Source organism: Euleptes europaea, chromosome 2, assembly GCF_029931775.1.
Source record: "Euleptes europaea isolate rEulEur1 chromosome 2, rEulEur1.hap1, whole genome shotgun sequence".
Classification (NCBI taxonomy): Eukaryota; Metazoa; Chordata; class Lepidosauria; order Squamata; family Sphaerodactylidae; genus Euleptes; species Euleptes europaea.
In genome coordinates, this window is record NC_079313.1 from 36,008,587 (window position 1) to 36,028,524 (window position 19,938).

Below are 19,938 nucleotides of genomic sequence, written 5' to 3' on the forward strand. Positions count from 1 at the left end.
AAGTTTGAAGATGAAACCAAATTATTTAAATAAGACATAAAATGGATTGCAAAGAGCTCTGAAAGGATTTCTTCAAACTAGGGGAATGGGCATTAAAATGGCAAATGAGATTGTCAATGTGAGCAATTGTAAAGTGATGCATATTGGGGCAAATAATCCCAACTTCACTTATACACTGATGGGATTTGAGCTGGCAACAAAAGTCCAAGAAAGTTACCTTGGGGTGGTAGTGGAATGAAAATGAAATGTCTTCCCAGCTTGCAGCTGCTGTGAAAAAGGCAAATTCCATGCTGGTCATAATTAGAACTGGAATAGAAGGTAAAACTGCTGCTTTCATACTGCCCTTATACAAATCTATGGTGAGTCTGCACTAGGAATACTGTATACAGTTCTGGTCATCACACCTGAAAAAGGATATTGTAGAGCTGAAAAAGAGCAACCAAAATAATCTGGGGGCTAGAGCAGCTGCTCTATGAGGACTGGTTAAAACGCTTATGGCTGCTTAGCCTAGAAAAAAGGTGATTAGGGGGAGATGCAACAGAAGTTTATAAAATTATGCATGGATTGGAGAGGTTGGACTGGGACTCTGCTACTGTACTAGAACCTGGGGTCATCCATTTAAGCTGAATGGTGGGAAATTCAGGATAGACAAAAGGAAGTATTTCTTGACACAACACATAGTTAATTTGTAGAACTCACTGCCACAGGAAGTGGTCATGGCCACTAACTTGGAAGGCTTTAAAAGGGGAGTGGACAAATTCATGGAGGACTAGGCTATCAGTGGCTACTAATTGTGATGGTTATCTACTCCCTCCAGTACTCCCTCTTTAAATCAGTTTCTGGGAAGCATAGGCAGGATTATGTTGTTGCCATCTTCCTGTTCGTGTGCATCCTTGAGGCACCTGGTTGGCCACTGTGTGAACAGAATGCTGGACTAGATGGGCCTTTGGTCTGATCCAGCATGGCTCTTCTTGTATTCTTATGAAATGACTTGAGCAACAATGGAGGAAGACTCCAGATGAATCTTATAAGACATGGGTGAAAGTTGGTTTTAAAGCACATTCCATGGGGGCAATGGGGGCAAGGAAACAATGCTTTCCTACCACCATTCTGCCTGGACATGGCACAAAACGTTGTACCATGGCTCGATCTTGGGAGGGGCGAGAAGGGGTGGCTGCCCCAGGGGGCGGGCAGAGGGGGGCGTGAGGGGCGCTGTCGCAGCAACCAGAAGCTGCGGGGGAAGCTGTCCACCTACTTGGCTTCTGTGCACACTGCACAGAGAACACATGCTTCCAAAGCCCTGCCTCCTCAGCTCGCGTGACTGATGCCGGGAAAGAGCAAGGTAGCAAAGAAGCATATGGCGCCCAAGAGGCCGACTGCACAAACACATGCACACACACATCTCACAGCCAGGCCTGACCCGGCCTGGCCCCAGTACAGTGATTCTCATTAAAACAATCTCGGGCAAGGCAATGAATGCTTAGACTTGCAAGGTCCCTCTTTGCCACCTGTGGGAGGTTTTTGGGGTGGAGCCTGAGGAGGGCGGGGTTTGGGGAGGGTCTTCAGTGCCATAGAGTCCAATTGCCCTTCAATGCCATAGTCCAATTGACAAAGCAGCCATTTTCTCCAGGTGAACTGATCTCTATCAGCTGGAGATTAGTTGTAATAGCAGGAGATCTCCAGCTAGTACCTGGAAGTTGGCAACCCTATAAATGCTGCCTGTCTGCTCGCGAAGAATGCCCATGAGCAGACGTCGTCCAGTGACTGCAGTATTTTATTTCATTTTTGCAGTGCGTGAGGGACCTGAAGTGAGGGAGGTTGGCCTAAGGCCCATGACTGACACGAAGCTGAGTTAGGCGGTTTCATGTTGAAGGTGAAGTCTGGCAAGGGAGGAGGGCAGGCCAGAGAAGGAACTCTGGGAAGAGTTAAGAAAGTCATGCCCAGCTGTCTGCAGACTTTTAAGATTTCCTGTTTTCCCCTCAGGCAGGGCTGAAGCAAAGGTTTCACACACACTTGCAGAAGCAGCTGAGCTGCAGCTGCAACCTTTCTCTCTTTCCCGCACTTCTCATAGCCCCACCCAACAGCTTTGCACCCACACTCCTCTCCCCTCATCACCCTCAGAAAAGCCCGGCCTCCCCCTCTGTGTGTTAGCATCGCCAATGAATGGCAAAATGGATTTACCAGGAGCTAGCTTCCCAAACACATTTTGTTGTGGGTTCTCCTCAACAGCACCACTCACCCGCTGATTCAGGTTAAAAGTAAGCCTCTCTCTGCATTTTATCTTGGGATTGGTGTGTATTTCTCTGAAAAGGCTCCCCGCCCTTGGCAGTCGCTTCACTTGCCTTCCCTGGGAACAGCACCTGGTCATTTTAGCTTCTTGGGAGCATTCAAGCTTAATTTGATCTGGTCTGTGCATTATGTGCAGTCATCACTTTCCAACTTATGGCAACCCTATGAATTAATGACCTCCAAATCGTCCTGTGGTTAACAGTCTTGTTCAGGTCTTGCAAACTGAAGGTTGTGTGTTCCTTGATGGAGTCAATCCATCTCATATTGGGTCTTCCTCTTTCCCTGCTCTACCAATTCTCTACCATATTTTCGTCTTACTGGAATACTGCCGGCTTGAGCTTGCAAGAGCTCTTGTTTTAGGAGAGCCCCACCCTTCGCTTGCTCCTCTCCCTTCCAGCATTCTTATCATGGAATGACTCTCATCATGCCTCTGGGTTCATTAAAGTCTGTCTTCCTAACATCTAACATATATGTTTGGCTATGAACTCCCTTGGTTCCTAACAACAGAAAGGAATTCTAGGAGGAATTCATAGATAATGGATGGATAATATAATATAAAAGTGTAATTATTCATATATATATATATATATATATATATATATATATATATATATATATATATATATATATATATATATATTTTTTGATTACATCTGTATATATAAAGACAAAATATGTACGTTGGGGGATATTTTGTCCTCTTGCCCCCCTTAAAAAATGTAGATCCGGCCCTGCTTTGTACCTCTGCTACATATTGGTTTAGCCCCAAATGAACAATGAGAATCAGCAAAGAGTCATCCAGTGCGCTGATCTTGACCATGACCATTCCCTCCCCCCGAAAAAAAAATAATTTTACACAAATTGCTGCAGGCAATGAACTGTATAGAGCTAACAAAAGCCCAGGAGGTGAACTGGCTTCTGGTATAGAATTAGAAAATATTTTTCCAGACACCAATTTTAATTTTTTAAATAGTAATTCATTTCCATTTGGAAGAACTTTGTGCAAAGCCAATATGAACACTGCCTTTGGAGTAGTTATGTGCAAAGTAACGATTCAAGTAAGCAGTCCACAGAATTTCAACCAAAATAGAATGGATAAAGGAACTAGATTCTGCCTGGAAGTAGCAGAGGCTGATATTGTAAGAGAATGGCATTGATTTATAGCAGCAGACCTGAGTTCTGCAAACCACCTCTGTAAGAGGCCCTTACTTTTTATTGATTGATTTACTGGCAAATACAGCTTGCGTTCCCAAAAAATGTCCCCCACCACTGCAAGTCTTCCCTTTCCCAGTCTGAGGACTGGGGTGGATGAAGTGTTAAGGTAGGTGCTTCTCTCTTCATCAATGAATCCAGTGCTGAGCGACATATCAGAAGGGGGAACAGGATTCTCTCATCATAACATTCCATCCCATGTATGGTTTGTCTTGTTTTGGGTTGAGGTGCTAGCCTCTATTGCAAAAGTGAGTATCCTAAATTTCAAGCCTGAGGGAGTAAAATGCCCCATCTTCAGGCTTTTCTAGTAGTTGGATTGTCTTGTATAATTTGTGGATTCCAGAATAAAGGGGAAGAGTAGTTCTTGTTGAGGAGGCAATGGAATCTCTGCCAGTATTTTAACTGGCATTTAACTGGCAGTATTTTAACATTGGCATTGGTCATTTTCATAGCTGAAAATTAGAGCTTGCAAAGCAATGTAAATATCTCCCGGAGGGACAAAGAAACAACACTTGGAAAATTGCCCTCTTTGAGGGCCATTTTGTGTAGTAATTTGTGAATTGGATTCTGCTGTCAGCCAAACTATTAGGATTTGTCATGACAAATGCATTTATGGGGGTGAGGGAGAAGCATTATAGGGCCAAGTAGATTAAAGACAGAATGGAGGCAAAACATATTAGGAGCAAAAAAAAATTGCATGGAGATCCTAATTTCCTACTTTCCTAACTAAGCTTGCTTTCAACCTTCCAAGTATAGAGGCAGCTGGATTTAGGAATTATTTCTTAAAATACGTAACATTTGGCAAGCTGATGCTTAAGGGTTATTGAAACTACAACTTATCTTCGTACACCTGGGTTCCTTGAATTTGTCAAGGCAATGTAATGGCACCTGCAGGGAAGAACTGAGAAAGAGAAGTGCTCATCTTCTCCCCTGCTTCCACTTCTCTCATCCACCCTTGCAATTTCTCTCCCAATTTTCTTCACCTGGGCCTACTTCCACATTTGGAGCCCAGCTGGGGGGAAATGACAGAACAGGTGGGCAGGTGGGAGAAAGGTTAAGCACGCCAATGTTTTCCTTATAATTTGCCATTCCATTGCCTTACAAAAAGAAGGGATGGTGGAGAGAAGAGGAAAATATGCATATCCAGAGTTTTGATATGCAGCAGCCACTTTAAAAATGACAATGGAATGGCTTCTGATGGAGTTTTATGTGAGAGGGAGTGTATACTGGTGGGTGATCCCAGTAGGGCAATGACTTAGGAGCTTAACCATGAGTTACACTATCCTTGCATCCTGCTCAAATCCATCATGAGGACTTTCAGTCAGACATGCCTTGCAAGTTCTATGCTTGGAATTGCTAGGAGTACAGGGGCCTGATTTGGATCAGAACCATCACACATGTGGATAGGGTTGCCAGCTCCGGGTTGGAAAATACCTGGAAATTTTGGGAATGAACCCTGAGGAGGGCAGGGTTTGGGGAGGGGAGGGACTTCAATGTCACAGAGTTCGACTTCCAAAGTGGCTATTTTCTCCAGGTGAACTGATCTCTGGAGATCAGTTGTAATCCCAGGAGATCTACACCTACCCCCTGGAGGTGGGCAACTTTACATGTGGAGAAGGGGACCAAGTCTTCCCCTCACTGTTTTCCTGACCTGAAATGGTCCCAGATAACTATTTGCTTCATTGGGGAAACCTACATATGGCCACCGTTACACATAGGTTTTCCCAGGCAAATAGTGGTCCCTCCTACCTTTATGCTCTAGTCATGACCCAAATTGGGCCCACATATACATGGTAAAGGACTGGGAGTTTCTAACTTAAAACTCCCAGCGTATCATTAGTTAGACCTTAAGTTTCTAGAGGTCATAGCAAGTCCATCTTTAGCATGTAATAGCAAATTCCATCTTCAAATATAATTGCATTCCATCTTTTTCAAGATGAATAATTATTTTAATGGCTGAAGTTAACAGTATGCCAGCTAATTTCTTAGTTTGAAAATAAGTACTGTTAAACTCCATGCCATATCCTATATTATTAATTTATGGGCACAAATCTTAATTTTGCCTGTAGATCTTCTACGTTGCTTGTCAGATGTGTACACTTCAATGTCCTGTTCTCTTGATTGTTTAATTTTAACTGCTACATTATGACAGGCCCAATGTTCTTGAGGGGGGAATATAAAATCACACATTGGCTGATAATTTGAGTTAGTTTATTGTGCACCATAAAGGAAATATATTAAAAATCCCTACCAAAACATATTCTGCTTGAAATTATAATAGCATTTACATGCTTAGTTTTTAAAAGGAGTGATTCTTTTTATTTGGAATCATCATTAATGGTTGGTTCACACGTACATCTTTCCCACATAGTGTCTGCAGAATTATGTGACAAACTGAATGTGTGAATCAGTCATCATAAATCCCAGATGAGGTGAAGAGAGTCTTGTCTCTTGCAGGGTGGCCTCAGTAGAAGGCATCTCCCAGGCCATCAGCTTACTGGGTCTTTTTGCAGTGGTCATAATGGTCAATCTGTCCCTGGAAAGCCTCAAAAGTTCAAGACACCTTTGTAAGCCGCATATCAAGCCCAAATGCAGCTCACAAAATTTAGCTGCAAATATTCAAGTATTGAGTAATTAGGTGATAAGAAATCAAGTGATACAATTAACTGCTCCTGTTACATCTGAGGTTGAGGTATGAAAACATCAGTCATTGAGCTTTGGGAATTTTCCTCTATATCTTTGCTCTTGCTATAGATAAAAACCACAACAACAAAAGTACTAAATTTAGAAATTCAAATAACAATGTATGTTCAAAAGTTCCAAAAGTAAATCCACTAATGTAAGAAGAGTTTTTTTTTCTATTACACATTGCATATGCATTCAACATGGATTTTAATTTCATTCTATAGATTCCTTTTTGTGCATGATTCCAGAAACTAGGACTTATGAGCACAACTCACACAGTGCATTTGTTAATTGCAACATTGTATGAACATTTAAGAGATCAGGCATAGGGGCATGCATTTGGATTTGCCAAACTGGAAAAAAAGTCAAAAAATACCTTTTCAGCATTTTGTGGCTTTTTTACCCCCCCCCCCCCCAATGGTGCCTTTTAACAGTAAAAGTCAAACTCAAGAATACTCTAAGCTTTGTGGATAACTTTCCTACAATACAGATAAGAGGATTACAGGAACTCTTTAACCACTAACTTCACATATTAAACTCATCCTGGGCTCATTAACAAAACTGTTTCTTGTGAAGCCCTCTTTTCCTCATTGCTAAGAACTTTTTTTGCCTTATTGGATAAATGAAGGAATATAACTTGTTCACAATGGCTGTAATAGTATATTTAATGCATGTTAATGTTATAGTGGCATTTGTGTTCAGTATATTTATAGTGTGTCAGTGTTCTAGTGGTATTTGTATTTGGCTTTTTGAATAGATTTTTGCACTGCTTAATTTGTATGCTGCCAGTTTTGTTTAGCCCTTTAACAGTAGCCAAAAAAATCTGAATCTGAAAAGCCCCCCTGCCCCCCAATCAGCTTTTTTGGGCTTTTCCGGGCTTTTCCAGGATTGTTGGCTACTGTTAAAAAAAGTTCCCATTGAAGCCTATGAGGAATCTTTCCAGGGCTCTGGAGGGGACATTTTTTAAGGTAGAGTCACCAAACTGACAGCATAGCTGCTGGCGACTCTCCTTACAAATGCCCCTAAGTTTGGTAAAGATTGGGTCAGGGGGTCCAATTTTATTGGCTCCCATTTTTATCTCCATTTGGGGGCCAATAAAATTGGACCCCTTGACCCAATATTTACCAAACTTGGCAGTTCTTATAAGGAGAGTCACCAACAGCTATGCTGCAAATTTGGTGCCTTTACCTTAAAAAAATCCTCCCTCCCCCTCCCCAGAGCTCCAGAAAGATTCCCCATAGAGCTGGGGTGTTGAACTCAATTGTTATGAGGACCGGATATGACATAAATGTCACTTGTTCTGGCTGGGCCATGCCTTGCCAGCCTACATCAAGAGTGAGGGGGTAGCTGCCTTAGCTGGCTCGTGTGCTGGATAAGGCTCTAAAGGGGCCGGATCCAGCCCGCAGGCCTTATGTTTGACATCTGCCATAGAGTATAATGTAGCCAAAAATATTCAAGATTCCTGAAAAAGCTGGAAAAAACATTTTACCAGTATGAGGATTTGGTATTTTTCAGAAATCCTGAAAAATTGTGGGTCAAATATACCTGAATCCAAAAAATATTGATTTTGTGTGTGTGTGCACATCTCTAGTCAGGAAGAATATCTAAGGCTGCACGACTTAACTATGTTTCAATCTAGAACATATGGCATTCATTCAGTTATGAATTCTGAGATCTTCCCTCAAACTCAGGACTGAGTCAAGGTATTTTGTCATTTTAAATAAGGTACAATTTTGCCACCACACCCTCTTCCAGCATTTCTGCCTAAGTGGGTTAAAAGAAAATAACCTACAGTTTCCTAAGATATATTTTTATTTTATTTTTAGTTTTACCATTAAATATATAATACTTATTAATACATCTAATTTACACTTAATATTGATGCTTCTGGGAGGAAATTTGTGCAAATTCATATAAAAGTATTTATTTTATGCAAGTTTCTTTGCATGCCTCCATAAGTTATGTGACCAGCAATTAGAAGGGGAAGGGTAGACAGAAATTGTGATAGTGAATTGGGAAGACTCCACAATAGATGAATATATGTTCTGCATGGGACCTGTAGATATTTGTGAGGATCTTGGCTTCATATTTAGTCATAACCATAGGAGTCTTCACTACTGCCCAGATAGGCTGTGTGTGTGTGTGGGGAATGGGAGCTCAGTTGTCTCTTGTACAGTGAACTGGCTCTGCCCAAACTAGGGTTGCTGGCCCCAGTAGGGGTGGGGAATCCCTCACCCCTGGCTCTTGTTTCCCACCTCCACTTGGAGAATAACTAAAAAAATAGCCATCGGACCAACAGCGTGATCTCACTTCCAGGAAAATCCAGAAGCATTGTCAGCCCTCTGTAGGAATTCCCAGAAACGCTATGGTTTTACTATAGAATTTCCAAATATTCCTAGAGAGGCACAGCATCACTTCCAGGTTTTCCCAAAAGTGATACCATGCTGTCAATGATAGCCACACTCCATGTCCCCATCCACCCAGTCTCCTTCAGGTTGCCAGGCCATGCCAGGCCATGCCTGGCATCTGTATCCCAAATTGATAGGATCAGTGCCTTTAATACAAAGCCTTTTTTAAAGCCCTTGTTTCTCCTCTCCAAGCCTCATCTCTCTAAATGATTAAAACAGTTCAGATCTAATGAATTACTTGGAATGGTTTTATTAGAACTTTATGAATAAATTTTAAAGAAAGTATTGCAATTCTAAGTTAATATATCAGACATGATACATGCTTTTTTTATGCACTCAGCAAAGAATTCCAAAGTTTTTCACTGAATTTTCACAATATAACAAGGAAGGTTAATGTTCAGACAAAGTTTTTCTAATATAGTTCATTATTTCAGTTCCTATTCATGCTTTTTCTTCAGACTTTGCAGTTTTTAGGACACATTCCAGAGGCGGGGGGAGACCAGAGATGAACTGTCAAAAGGGAACATTCATATTTTAACGCAACATTAACATTTTGGTAATTAACATGGCAGTTAATGCTTTTAGCAGATGTAACAACATTAGACTTGTAAATTTTAATTAAAGTTAATGGTTCACGATAGCTGTAGGGATCAGGCATCCTCTCTGGATACTGAAAACATGTCTAATGTGATTAGAAATACTAATTGAAGAAAAAAGGGCTGCAAGAGTAATGACTGTGTTTCCTTACAATCTTGCTTCATCATTACAAACCATCACCAATCTTAGAATGTATTTGGTAGGGGGAAAAAGCTGGAGAGTCAAATATTTCCCTTGAAGATTTTAAAAGGGGTCAATGGAAACTCAAGAGGGTTCCTGTGCACATAAAGCAAAAATAACAAAATTAAGTATTAAAAAATTAATTTGTATAACTCTTTTCCTTGATTAGCCTCATGAGACCAAAATCCCCAAGATCTGCTGTGAACATATTTGGTTGCATTTCACACTACTTTTCTGTTTAATTAAGAAATGAATGCATTAGTATTTCCTCAGAGGCCCTAAATACAAGTGGCAGTCATCAGTGAAGTAATTTCCCACTCATCCTTTCCTCTGTGGGTAGACACATTTCTAAGATTCTGAGAGTCCTGGAGCTGAAATTTCATTTGAGCCTCCATTTCTTTTGGCCGCTGAGTGTTTCTTCATTGCTTCTTTTTGCCTTTCTTTTGGCAGCTATGCTACCTACCAGTATGGGGAAAAGTAAAGTATCGTCCACCAAATAGGGCAGTCCAAAGCAGGTAAAAAAAAGTAAAGGTCCCCTGTGCAAGCACCGGGTCATTCTTGACCCATGGGGTGACGTCACATTTACTAGGCAAACTTTGTTTACGGGGTGGCTTGCCAGTGCCTTCCCCAGTCATTTCCCCTTTTTTTTCCCATAAATTTTTTATTATTTTTAAAATATTTTACTGTCTGGTACTTTTCAACAACACATTCATTTCATAAATCATACAATAAAAAACTTTAACAGCGTCATCGAAAAGCGTATTCATCTATTAATGAAAAGATATTCAAATAAGAGACTTCCCCCTCACCTTCCTCCATCTTGCTATAAATTTATCTATTCTTTTGCAAAGAAGTTCTAATCCAGAAAGATACATCAAACTTGATTGCTAAGTTAATTCTAAATTATTCAATTCATTTACAATTAGTACATGTTTATTATTGATTTCATATATAGTAACAGATTTTATTTCAAAACCGTTCTTAAGATAAAAGGATTAGATCAGTAAATACAAAATTCCCTAATCATAATTTAAATCCCTGTTTAGCCCTCTGTTTCTCTCTCTGCATGTTTCCTTTTAGTTTTGTTCTTGCTGTGAATTTTTGTTTTTCCAACACTTCTGTTATTTTTGATGTCCTGTCTTTTTTGTCCAGATGTCGAGGCCAACTCCTTTTTCTCCTCTTCTTGTTGATGTTGTGACTCCTGGTTAAGGCCAGCTAGATCTTTTTCATAATTCTTCAAAAAGTTTTTTACCTCCTCCTGTGAAGAAATAGTAAATCTGACCTCTTTGTAGGTAAAAGTGAGTCCCTGTGGGAAGATCCAGGAGAATCTTATTCCATTCTTCTTCAGTGTCCCAGTAAATTCTTTGTACATATTTCTCTTCATCATCAAATGTCGTGGGATATCCTTAAGGATGATAAGAGGATTTCCATTCACTGACAAAGGATTATCATAGAGGGTTTGCATAATATAATCTTTCATCCTTATATCATAAAAGGAAATCATAATATCTCTTGCCTTTGTCTTCTCCAAACTGGTGGGTAAAGGAATTCTATATACTTTGTTTATTGCATAATCCAGATCTTGTTCATTTATATGAATCAGGTCAGCCAATGATTTTATGATAGTTATTCTGGTACATCCCATTGCTTCTGGAAAATTGCGAAGACGTACGTTCGATTGTCTTAATTTTAACTGCATAATAGCCAGTAGGTCCATAACATTTTCTTGTTGGAAATGTATAGCTTGAATTTGATTACCTTGAAGTATCTGTTTATTTTTAGTATCTTTCTGTTCTTCAATTGCCTTTTTAATTGAAGTATCCATTTTTCCCATATCAGTTTTCATTGTAGATATTTGAGATTTCATATTTGTAATTTCACTTGCCAAAATGTCCAATTTCTGACTAGTCTGGTTGGTAGTTTGAGTTAGACTAGTCAATATGTTGGTTAACTGAGCCAGACGTTGAGATTGTTGCTCATATTGTTTAGTAAAGGCATCCATGTGTTTTGTTAACATTTCCTGTATTTTCTCGTCGGCCTTTCCCATGTTTATTTCTGAAAATAGTTTTGACAATTCACCAATACCAAGAAATGCTGTTTTAAATATGTTGGCAGGGTCCAAAACCTTGTAGTGGTTCTATTAATCAATTATACAGATCCCGGGATTAAATGGCTGCAAATTCTTCTCTCCGCTGTAAAACAATTAGTGTTGTTGTAAAGGGCCATCAAGTTTTATTGACACTCTGCTCGATTGTAAAAGAAAGGGGTGGGCTGGGCATTATTTAAATCGCGGACCTTCGGCTGTCTTGTTTTCCAGTAGTAGGAATATGTTGCCTGTTACACAATAAAGACACACTTCAAGCCCTGCGATTTGATTTCCTGTATGATCTTTCCCTTTCAATCTCGATGGTTTTCTATGATGAATCGGAAAGACGTCATCTCCAGAGGAATTTAGCCCATTCGCTCCCACCCCTTTTAACACCTCGGCTTCTAATTGGTAGCTAGAGTGTCTGTCAACCGTCCCGTTTGTTATGCCAAAGTGGAGATCGAGTAGATAAGGCTCCTGCCATTCAACTATACTCTTTTTAAACAAACAAAGTCACTTATATTCTGGACAGAGAGATGCAGATTGCATTGATGATTATTACGATCTTCCAGAGCTTCAATTTCAAGGTAAAGACAAAAGAATTATTGCAACTTACTCAGATGTTGGATGATAAGGTTACGGTGATGATAATTTTCTTAGATGGTGATTGAAGGGGGAGGACTGAACCTTGATTACCCATGAAATGTTCCGGCGATGACTTTCCCTCTTGCCCTCGGGACCGGCATCAAAACTTCTGAGGGGCTTAAAAGCCTCCCTCGGAGAGTTCTGGAGGTCAAACCGCATAAGTGGCTGCAGGGAATTCCTGCTTCCCAAGTCCACTGTTTAGGACCGGGTTGAGGTGCTGTTTAGCACCCCAATTTGAACATTCCTTGGATTTTTCCTGGAGAGTCCAGGAAACATGGCGCTCAGCCCAGCTGCCCCAGCAGGAAGTTTCCCCAGTCATTTTCCCTTTACCCCCAGCAAGCTGGGTACTCATTTGACCGACCTCGGAAGGATGGAAGGCTGAGTCAACCTTGAGCCGGCAACCTGAAACCAACTTCCGTCGGGATCAAAGCAGGTAGCTCAAGTTTATTCAGACAGGTTAACCCTATCTCATTTCCCACCTCAGTGTCTTAAATCCAAATAATGCTGACTGAGTTCTCACTTGCCCTCAGCTGCTCTGGCTCATGTACTGGTGTTGCCAAATCAATAGTTTCGCCACAAGCTCAGTGTTGAGCTGGCAGCAACACTACTAATTAACTAAGTGAGGTAAATTTTTAATTTAAGTTTTAAAATATAGTCAGGAGGGTAAATTTCTGTTTGATAATCAGAAATTATGGAATTATGATGGTTACATTTTTCTTGACAACAGCAAAGGACAAATTTGTAATTTGTAAAGTAGTTTCTACTTTAGCTGCGAAAGTGCATCTGATTCCACTGCCAAACATGAAGTGTATTCAGTGATAGACCAGTCACCACCTGTAGTTTGTGTCTGTTAATTCATTTGTATTTCATTCAGTTTGTACCCCACCTTTTCCCAACCCAGGTTGAGCTCGTAATGTATTTAGTAAGTTATTTCATAGCAAAAGGGCATTGCCTTCTTAGAATGGAGTTTGTTTGATAATTGGGGGGGGGAATGGCAACACTGTTTATTAAAAACTTAAGCTGGACCAGAAAGTATTATTTCCTGCTGTTAACTGAAATGATTGCTGCATCCTGCAGTTACACTATCAGTCAACCTACTGGTCTGACTGAGCTTCAGTATGTGTGAATGTGTACTAGAAACAAATCTAGGTTTCCAATTGTGCATACCAAAAATAGAAAATAGCCTATTACCCACACAAAGTGGCGATCGCACATATCAAAAGGATCACAGATTACAGTCAGTCGGGCTCTAAGCAGGAGTGGGAAAGAGCTGCTGGAGTAGTAAGTGTTTTGTTTCTTTCTTTTCCCCCCTGAACTGCTGGGGAGCATTAGCTGAAGTTACTGTGAGGGAGGACATTGTTTGAGGGTGTGTGGGTGTGCATAGCCTGCTGTAGAGTGGTACTTGTTTGCGTAAGTGTTGCTTTTTTTTAATCTCTTTTGCAAGGGTTGTAGTTGAGTGTGCCCAATTGAGGAAGCTGGTTGTTGTTGATTGGGGAGGGTCTGCTGTGCCTGGGGCCGAGTGTTGGCCCTGCCTTCTGCTGGGTGAGCCTTTCATTGTGTTAGGCTCCTCCTTGTCAGAGGGCTCAAGGGTTCTTGCCCTGTGGCTCTTAGCCTGGAGGTTGGGCCTGGGGACCCTATAGGGTGGGGAAAGAACCCTGTTAGTGGGGCAGAGTAGATCTCTGTGCCCTGCAGGAGTGAATTTAGCATCTCTGCGAGTTTAGCAGCAGGGTGAGGAAGCCAGGGCACTAGGCCCTTATTTAGTACAAGAGGGCCACATGGCATAGAGAGCAGGGTGCTTATCTTTTTTCATATCCAGGGTAAAAATACCAAATAAAAATAAAATAAAATACCAGGTATGAAGATAGAAAGCCAGCAGAGGTTGGGGGGCTATTCAGTGTGCTGCATAGAGTGTCACATGTATCTGCCTTCTGGACAGCAGTCATGGGTGTGTGCTTGGTGCAAGGAGCTCCTGGCTCTCAAGAAGCAAATTCATTTCCTTGAGACCAAGGTAGCTCAACTAGAGGAGCTGAGACCCCCAGAGAGAGAGGTGGGTAAGGACTCGGGGGATGTAATATTCATATGCCAGTCCCAGGGTGATGGCTCCCTGCCAGTAATAAGAACATAAGAAAGGCCATGCTGGATCAGACCAAGGTCCATCAAGCCCCGCAGTCTGGTCGCACAGTGGCCAACCAGGTGTCTCTAGGAAGCCCACAAACAAGACAATTGCAGTAACATTATCCTGCCTTTGTTCCAAAGCACCTAATATAATAGGCATGCTCCACTAATCCTGGAGAGAATGATGATGGAGCCCTTGGTGAAGGAGGTTGTGAGGTAGGGTGGTTCTTGTCCCCCCCTTTTTTAAAACCCTCACAAATTTTCCTGTTACCAGTAATAGCTGAGAGAATTTTTAATATTCTTTAAACCCCACAGTCTGTTACCCTTGATTGTGTGAGGACAAAGTTTCCCTTTCCTTCCCCCCAGGTGAAATAGAGAGGCTAAGAGTCTGAAGCTGATTTTAAAAGTATGAATAAAAATGAAGTTTATTATTTACAGAAAAGTTGTTTGATTGATGGTTCTTCTTCAAGAGAGGCACAAAGCTTAGATGGTTACAAACAGTTCAAAATCTTAGATGGTTACAAGCAGTTCAGTTTCTTCAGGTGACTAATAAACTCAGATGTTGTTCAAAATTCATGTACTCAATATACACAGTGTGGACTCAGACTACACTAGCACACAGAATACCAAAAAGTGGAGGTTCATCCACAACCTTTCTCACTCCTTAGATTTGCCCACCTCCTGTGGAAACAAATCTTTCTCCCCCAAAACACTGAGTCAGGAGTCTCCCTATTTCAGGAGCCACCTCCCACCTAGTGACTGAAGAAAGGGTTATCTCTCTACCACATTCTTCCCCTTGTCACCACTCAGGTTTGGTTTAAACTTGCTAGGTAGTATATGAATACACAGGTTCTCCACACTCCGCCCACTGCTTGCTGGCATTGGCTGACTGTTCCTAAGTCTGTGTTTAACCCTGTATCCATCATAGAGGTCATCTCTCTGAGGTAAGGGGATGTGGCACCTTAGAAGGGACCCATTCCTTGGTAGATGAACAGATATTCTCTCGTACTGAAGATATACTTCTGAGGGGAGGGGGGCTTCTTGTAGTGGGATACTCAATCCTTAAAAATTTAGACAGCTGGGTTTCTGGTGGGAGCATGAACCACATGGTGGCTTACTTGCCTGTTGCGAAGGTTGCAGACATAACTTGTCTAGATAGTTTGGTAGATAATGGGGACTGGGGAGGAGCCACTGGTTTAGATTTGTTAGGAACTGGGCAACATTTTGGGACAAGCTGAGCCTGTACAAAAGCAGTGAGCTCCACTTGAACCAGGATGAACCAGACGTCTGGCGCATAACATCAAAAAGGTGGCAAAGCAGCTTTTAAACTGAATCTGGGGGGCGGGAGCCGACAGGAGCTGAGAAGCATTCGGTTTGGGCAGACTCATTTGAAATGGACAAAGGGAAAAATGCTTCTGATTGCCCACATGGGAATAGGGTAGATATGAAAAAGTAGGATAGAGTAAAGAAGCAGGATAGCCACTTAAGGATGCCCAAGGGCACATGCCAGACAAATCAAAAGAGAGAGACAGTGTGGAGGAAGAGACAGGTGATGAAGTAGTAATGATGGAAGACTTTAACTACCCTCATATTGACTGGATAAATGCATGCTCTGGTGAAGCCAAAGAAATAACATTTCTAGACATCCTCAATGCCCCCGAACAGTTGGTCATAGACCCAACTAGAGGGGAAGTGATCCTGGATTTAATACTCAGTGGTGCTGCCAGCATCTTAGTTAGGGATGTGGATGTAGTTGAGCCAGATGGCAATAGTGACCACAATGGCATAAAATTTAATTTATACGTATGTGGGAAAGCGCCTGGGAATTCTCACACAATTACATTTGACTTTAAAAGAGAGAACTTCTCTAAAATGAGGAACCTGTTAAAAAGGAAGTTGAAAGGAACACTTAGGAGGGTTAAATCTCTGGGAAAGACTTGGGGGTTACTCAAGTCCTCAATACTAGAGGCTCAGCTAGATTCAATATCGCAGGTCAGGAAAGATAGTATAACGTCCAAGAGGTCACTGCCATGGCTAATGGGTAAGGTGAAGTAAGTTATTAGAGAAAAAAAGGCTTCCTTTGGAAACTGGAAGGCTTGCCCAAAAGAGGCAAACGAAAGCAAACACAAACTTGCCCAAAGGAAATGCAAGCAAACAATTATAGATGCAAAAAAAGATTTTGAGGGACATATCGCTAAATACATCAAGACCAACAATAAGAAATTCTTTAAGTACATTAGGAGTAGGAAACCAGCTAGGGAAGCAGTGGGACGATTGGATGACAGTGGGAGTAAAGGTACAATAAGGGAGGATAAAGCTATTGCTGAAAAACGAAATGAATTCTTCTCATCTGTCTTCACTTTTGAAGATATAGGATGGATACCTTTTCCTGATGTTTTGGGTAGGGGAGAATGAGCAGCTGAGTCAAATAGTGGTAACAAGGCAGGAAGTTCTAGAATGTCTAGAAAAACTGCAAATTAACAAGTCACTGGGACCAGATGGTATTTATCCTAGAGTTCTTCAAGAATTCAAATAGGAAATTGCTGAACTTCTAATGATGATATGCTAAGCAAACTTCGTAATCATGGGATAAGAAGACAAGTTGGGTAAAGAATTATTTCCGTTTACCTACCCTGAATCTATTACCCATCAATTTAGATCAGTTCGGATGGTTAGTATTGTCACTGACTCTTCCTGATGAGTCTGAAGAATAAATTCAATAAATTTAGAAAATCTATTTAGCTGGCTGAAAAATAGGAAGCAGAGAGTAGGAATAAATGGTCAGTTCTCACAATAGAGGGATGTGAACAGTGGGGTCCCTCAGGGATCTGTGTTGGGACCGGTGCTTTTCAACCTGTTCATCAATGACCTGGAGCTGGGGGTGAAAAGTGAGATGGCAAAGTTTGCAAATGATACCAAATTATTTAGGGTGGTTAAAACAAAAATGGACTGTGAAGAGCTCCAAAAGGATCTCTCCCAACTGGAGGAGGTAACACAGCATTTATTTTGTTATCTGTTCATCTTTCTCTTGAAAAGTAACTGCTACCATATCCTGGGGCAAGGAACACTTTAATTTTAGAAGAACTGAGGACAGGTACCCAGCTGGGATCTTCCAGCTAAATATGACCACAGAATGATATAGAATGTGACAAGGTACCCAAACTAATGTTTAATACCGCACAGAGGTGTTTCAAACACTAAGAAACAACTTCTTTCAAACACAATGGGGACATTCTTTTAAGACTAAGATTTTGTAGAGTGAGGGGTTGCTTCCAGACACGGGCATGAAAACAGGCCCAAAGAAACAGAGCAGGAGCAGGTGGGAATGGGGTCTACATGTCCTGTTCCTGTGCCACTTGTTTTGCTGCCACTCCTGCTCCTGCTCCTCCCCCTGCTCCTACCTGTCATGCCACACATTGCACAGTACCCCACAGTCAGCAACCTACAGGGCCTTTCTTGTCTTTTTCCCAGCAGTGGTACTGTAGTGGTACAGTACAGCTTGGTAAAGAAAAGAACTTCACAATTTCTCCATAATAAAAGAATGGGAGCCAGAGGAGGCATGTGCACACAGGACATGATATCATCTGAATGCTTCCTTTTATTGCAGGGGTTTCTAGCTGTCCATGCAGAGAAAAATCACTGTGTGCAAGCAGCAAGGAATAACCTTGACCAAGTCAGACACTTGTGTTCCTTTCTTTTGGTCTTACTGAGTTCCTGCAGTGTTATCAATTTTATCTTTAATGCTGACCTAATTAATAAATGATATCTGGCTTTTGGTCTCTTCCCTCCTTTTTACTTTGTATAATCTGTAATGCTATTTCCATAGCAATTTGTATGTTCAAAGAACAGCAATGTCAAGATTGCAACTCATTAGTTTCTCCGCGACAAGATTTTTTAAAATGAATTATAAACAAAACAACTGACAGATTTCAAAGGCTCAAAGCCATATGAACAGGGAAACATTTGTGAAAAATCTGCTGACTGAAATAATGTTTGGATAACAATACTGGATGAAAAAATGTTACCCAATCACTGGAAAATGTGATCAACTTGCTGAGATAACTTGGGGGTGCCATAAATGCCAAATCATAAAGGAGAACCTAGGCAGCCTGATTCTCTAAGGTTGTTCAAGCTGCTGTGGCATGAATCACCTGGATTGAACCAATGATGTATAAGTAATATTCTATCCTAGGCCACTGCAGCACAACTAATCGGCTCTGTCATTCCCCCACCCCCCATTCTCCGATTACTGTAAATTGCTAGTGCAATGCCCAGGAGAGCCAGTTTTACTCTGACAGACCTGTATTTAAAGGACTGCTGCAACGTATCTTCCAAGCTACAGCTGTTCTGTCTCTTCCCCGATTTAAATGTGGCGCAGCTACTATGGGCAGCCCACCTAGAGGTGTAAATTTTCATGACATTTTGAAAAATTGGTGGTGGGGGGAAGGTTTTTAATTTTTTTTCTGGGAAAAAATGAAATTTTGGGGGAAAATTGAAATATATACAATACTTTCCTATCAAACCAAAACTTCTTTTACTCATTTAATAATGAGTAAAAGATGTTTTGGTTGGCTATCTTGTCTCCCTGCCTGGCTTCTCCCAGGTTCTTGAATGGCTGCGCCCCTCCTGTGCCCCACCCAAGCCATCATAGTTGGGCTTCTGATGGCTGCCTTCATGCTTGCCAGCTGACCCAAAGGCCTCTGAGGCTCGCTCTTCCCCCGTGGGATCTTTGTTGTCGTGGTGCTAAGAGATGATGTCAGCAGATGGTGCACAAAGCTCTGGGGCCCAGGAGGGAGGTGGCAAGGCCCATGTCCAGTTACTGCAGCTACTTGGTGCCTGGGGTCCCGTTCTGGGAATTCCTTTCAAACAGATAATTGCTTGCATCCTAAGAACTGAGACTGATTTTGACTTGATCGTGGAGTACTTCAGAACATGACACAATTAATTCATTTTCAAACAGATGCAAAAAAGTTATTTTTTTAAAAAACAACGGTGAACCAAATGAGTCTGATTTTAGTCACAAAGAACTGTATGTGTTGATTAGACACATGTATTATTATTTTAAAAGTTCAGTTCTTTGTGACTAAAATCAGACTGACTTTGTCCACCTTTGATTAGACACATACATTCTGTCAATGTGACCACTTCCCAAGAGGATTCACACAAGATAGTTAAGCATAAAAGGGAAACCTGCTCCACTGCCTCTCATTTCCTGTCCTAGCAGGAGCTATTGACTTGTATTTTAATACCTGGTGAAATCTAGACTTGGACAGCTGCACAATTTTTAAAGGATCTTTTGGACAAAGTAATTGGGCTGCAGTGTAAGGCTGGGATGAAGATGGAGACAGGGATTTATCAAAATAATCAGTCAGAGTAAAATTCAAGAATTTTGCAACACAAAAAATACTAAGGAGTCCATGAATGCCTGTTCACATTCCCAGCACTCACATAATTTTTATCCATGTTGTGAAATGTGAACTTAAAGAGTAGAGAACTGAAGAGGGAGATTGAAGGAGAACAGCGGAAGACATTACCTATCATTTTCTGCACAAGGATGTTGTCTGAGGTAGCTTACAAACATGCAGGGGTCTGACGTTCTAAGCAGATCTCAGATATACACTAACCTGAAGGGTAGGAGTTGCAGGAGCTGACGTTATTTTGCATCTTACATTGCACAGGCAAGAGACATTTTTTGACAAGATTTTTTTGAACTGGTGGCTG